We start from the raw sequence: 5,000 nt of genomic DNA, 5'->3' as shown, positions 1-5,000 counted from the left end.
TCGTGAAAAAAAAACGCTAAGTCCCAGATCCTGAACTCGACAGGAAAGCGCTGATGGCAAACATTTTGACTGGAAGTCCCTAGAAAACGGCTTTTTCCTTATTGGCATTATGTGGCACGTTTATTGTGGCTAGAACATTAATTATCCCCCAAATGGCACCAACGCTTGGCGAAAGTCTCGAAATACTCCTATCCCGACGCACCAGCAACCGCAACACGATGCAAAATAAATTGCACGAGCTGCTGATACTTGTACCATGCACGGTACACGGTACCAAAATATACCCCTGAAGGTGTGCAATTTGGTGCTATCCTAGGAAATTTGTTTGGGCAAGCCTAGCTACGCGTGTCGCACGTTGCATGGTCGTCGATCAGAGGTATGCAAAAGCACCTATCTAGGGGAATTACTTTATGTTCTAGTAGCAAGTTCGATTTTCCGGTCCAGCACGGCAGTAATCCTGCATGCATACACTCCATGTACCAAAAATGTATCAACCTAGGCGTTGCTCAGTAGCTTTTAGCGGCACATGTAAAAAGTATTCGAGTTCAGATTCTTGGAACTTTGCGTATTGTTCAAAACTAATAACGAAAACTAAATTATAAATGGGTAAAAGGCTAGGCGTTTCTCAGTAGCTTTTTTGCGCCACGTGGCAAAAGTATTCGAGTTCAGATTTCTGGGACTTAGCGTATTTTTCAAAATTGATTATGCAAATTGAAGTACAAATGGGGCATTAGCTAGGCGTTGCCCAGTAGCTTTTGGCGCCACATGGATGAAGTAGTCGAGTTCAAATTTCTGGGACGTAGCGTAGTTTTCAATCATAATAAACCGAATCAAACATAAAAATCATGAAACTTACACCACGTCCCTAGGTTATGCACAAAACGTAACGATAAAGTGCCGGCCAGGTTAGAGGTGCACCAAAATTGTGTACCGATTAGGAAAAGTACTCTATGTTCCTATGACTTGGGTGAAAAGTGTTGATTAACTGCTGGTTAGGATAGACAGTTGCTTATCGTACACATCGCAAACGAACACCCCTTAGTGAGCAGTAGCAGAAGTCGATGGAACAAAGCGAATGCATTACAAACTGATCAAGTAAAATAAGGAACGCTACGTACTAGGACTTCTTTCCAAGAATGGTGTCCGCGACGGGAGGGCAAGCGTCCTTCCCAGGTTTCCCTAGTAAACCTTGTATGGTAAACATACCCAAGCGTGTCCGTAAGCACGCAACGATAGTCACGAACGAGCACATACCTAGGGAAAGTACTCTACGTACTAGGACTTCTGTCCAAGAATGGTGTCCGCGACGGTCGGGCACTGTGACGCAATTACCAAATCCTAGAATCGTACAAGCAGTGTGTACAAACATAAACATTAACGCGTTCGCTCGGGCTGCGCCGTCCGTGTTGAACACAAATGTGGGTGATTATATGAGTGGATAGACAAAAACATGCGTGGCGAAGACAGTTTTCTGCACGATGTGCACATAGCTCATTTCGTCGTCCCGGGCTAATGGAAAAACACAAAAATATCGAGTATCTTTCTAGGTTTCTGTTATAAAAGGACAGGCCAAAAGGTGACCGGTTGAGATAAGCATTTTAAGCATACAAGCACTTTAATGCAACTTTTGATACAAAAACTAGGTACGTACACGTAGATTGTATCAACATGGACATCCATGATCGGGTACGCCCGGGCTGCGCCCTCCATGTTGTACTTTCCCTGATTGGTACACAATTTTGGTGCAAGTGTACCAACATGGACATCTATGAACGCGTACGCTCGAGATGCACCCTTCGTCTTGTACTTTCCCTGATCGGTACACAGTTTTGGTGCACGGCTATCCCGACCGGCAACTTGTACCTTTATCGACATCCATGAACACAAAGTGCGCGGAACAAAAATTGCTCGGTCAGACCTACAAAGTGCTATATCTCGAATACTAAACGTCGCAGATGGGTGTCGTAGAACAATTTTAAATTCGTCTTATGATTCTACATCCGATTCTGGATAGTGGTTTTTCGACCACTTTTCAACATTTTGTGACACCCCGAACCTAGGGGCAGCTCCCTAGCTTTTTTCAAAAATGTGCACCGAACGGGCCAGAGAGCTCGAGTAGTCGAAAATTTTTTTTTTTGCTAAAACCCCTCAAAACGTGTCAGGAACGCACCCTAGATGATGAAAAGTGCAACCAGAATGTCAATCGACAACATGCCCGGGGGTACAAATTTGCTCTACGCGTCCCTAGGTAGGGTACTTTTTCATACAAACATCAACGTGTACGGTGCACAAAGTGCGCGGAACAAAAATTGCTCGGTCAGACCTAGGACGGGCCATAACTCGAATACTAAACGTCGCAGATGGGTGTCGTAGAACAATTTTAAGTTCGTCTAATGATTCTACATCCGATTCTGGATAGTGGTTTTTCGACCACTTTTCAACATTTTGTGACACCCCGAACCTAGGGGCAGCTCCCTAGCTTTTTTCAAAAATGTGCACCGAACGGGCCAGAGAGCTCGAGTAGTCGAAAATTTTTTTTTTGCTAAAACCCCTCAAAACGTGTCAGGAACGCACCCTAGATGATGAAAAGTGCAACCAGAATGTCAATCGACAACATGCCCGGGGGTACAAATTTGCTATACGCGTCCCTAGGTAGGGTACTTTTTCATACAAACATCAACGTGTACGGTGCACAAAGTGCGCGGAACAAAAATTGCTCGGTCAGACCTAGGACGGGCCATAACTCGAATACTAAACGTCGCAGATGGGTGTCGTAGAACAATTTTAAGTTCGTCTAATGATTCTACATCCGATTCTGGATAGTGGTTTTTCGACCACTTTTCAACATTTTGTGACACCCCGAACCTAGGGGCAGCTCCCTAGCTTTTTTCAAAAATGTGCACCGAACGGGCCAGAGAGCTCGAGTAGTCGAAAATTTTTTTTTTGCTAAAACCCCTCAAAACGTGTCAGGAACGCACCCTAGATGATGAAAAGTGAAACCAGAATGTCAATCGACAACATGCCCGGGGGTACAAATTTGCTCTACGCGTCCCTAGGTAGGGTACTTTTTCATACAAACATCAACGTGTACGGTGCACAAAGTGCGCGGAACAAAAATTGCTCGGTCAGACCTACAAAGTGTTATATATCTCGAATACTAAACGTCGCAGATGGGTGTCGTAGAACAATTTTAAGTTCGTCTAATGATTCTACATCCGATTCTGGATAGTGGTTTTTCGACCACTTTTCAACATTTTGTGACACCCCGAACCTAGGGGCAGCTCCCTAGCTTTTTTCAAAAATGTGCACCGAACGGGCCAGAGAGCTCGAGTAGTCGAAATTTTTTTTTTTGCTAAAACCCCTCAAAACGTGTAGAAAACTGATTTTAGATGATAAAAAGTGCAACCAGAACGTCAAACGACAACTTTGTTGGGGGTACCCTTTTTACTCTACGGGCCACTAGCTTAGGCGCGCCAACAGCGCTTTCCTCTCGGGTTCCCATTTTTTGCCCTCCTGGGATTATGATCATTTACTCATTGCCTACTATAGGGAAGGTACCTTGCTTCGAGGTCAAAAATGAAGATTTCACCAAATCGTAGTTTTAACCTCTATTTAGTCGTAGGAGCATGGTTTGCAGTGTCCGTGGGTCATATAAGCCCCCGTTTGGGTCATACGTCCCCTCCCCGATGAAAATCGTCATATGACTATAGGCCGAACTTATGAAGCAAAAGTGGTGTCTGGTGGGTTCTGCCGATGATCTTAACCTATGATTTTGAGTTTCCACTCTTTCAAAACGTTTCCTGGAGCAGTACATCACGGGTCTACGGACCCAAAGACTTCGATGCGATGGTTTCAAGCATAAAAGTTGTAACAGTTAAGGGTTTTTAATACGCGTATATTAAATCATTGCTTGAAACTAAGCTTCGTTGTCTTTAAACTCTGCAAGACCAATCGAACTTCTTAGGGAAACTCGAAGCATTCACGCTAAGCTGGTGGTGCAGGGCACATAGCGTGATGAAACCGGGTTTCCCTACCAAATGTGGCATATTTTTTCCCTGAGAGCGAAGCTCAGACCCACGTAGGGGAGAGCGAAGTGGAACTTAAATGTTCAATGCAGCAAATGTTCGCCATGCGGATAAACAAGTTGGAATAGTTCAATGTAGTGTAATGCAAACACGAATCGCAAATAACGATACGGGACCCAGAAGCAATTCTGCGGATCCCTCGGGGAGTGGTGAGTTGATATAAATTAGAGGTGAAAATCCAAGTTGTTCGGGCTCCGGCTCGGCAGCCGATACGAGGTTCCTGTTGAGCTTGTTTGTACATCGCGCAGAGGCGCCGTTCGGTTCTAGCAATGATTCCCGCCACCATGTTCCATGCGTGCAGAGATCCGTTAGAGCTCGTTCAATGTGTCCCGCCGTGATTACGAAAAAGTCCAACAGTTGACTTAGTTGGGTGTGCGTCAAGTAATCGCGCAGAGATGCCGATCGGTGCCTAGCAATGTTTCCCGTCACAAGGTGGTATTGGCACCTGTGCAGAGTGGCCGTTAGCAATGTCTCCCGTATCACGGTGGTGTACCATCACTAGTGCAGAGTGACCGCTAGCAATGTCTCCCGTCACAAGGTGGTAGCCCAGAAGTGCAGAGAAGCCGCTGTAGCAAAGTCTCCCGTATCACGTTGGAGTTCTTCCACTAGTGCAGAGAGATCGCTGAACCGTTCAATGTGTCCCGTCGTGGTGTGCTTGTACCGAGCACGTAGGATACACCTTGCTTTGTTGGTTTGGGATAGGAGTGGTCGAGCAACTGCCTCCACGCCGCAGAGTGCCAGTTCGGATTGAAGGTCAACTTTAGCCGTTCAATGCATCAGTCGGTGGGTGTTCAGATGGCATCACAACTTCCCCTAGGTGCTCAAGTTGGCTGGGTTGTAAAGCATGTACACATGCGCAGAGTATCGTGCGTACTAGCAAAGTCTCCCGTCACGGTGGTTACGCATGAGTTCCAT

This window comes from Anopheles gambiae (assembly GCF_943734735.2).
Source record: "Anopheles gambiae chromosome X unlocalized genomic scaffold, idAnoGambNW_F1_1 X_unloc_5, whole genome shotgun sequence".
Lineage (NCBI taxonomy): Eukaryota > Metazoa > Arthropoda > Insecta > Diptera > Culicidae > Anopheles > Anopheles gambiae.
This window is presented reverse-complemented; position numbering follows the sequence as displayed.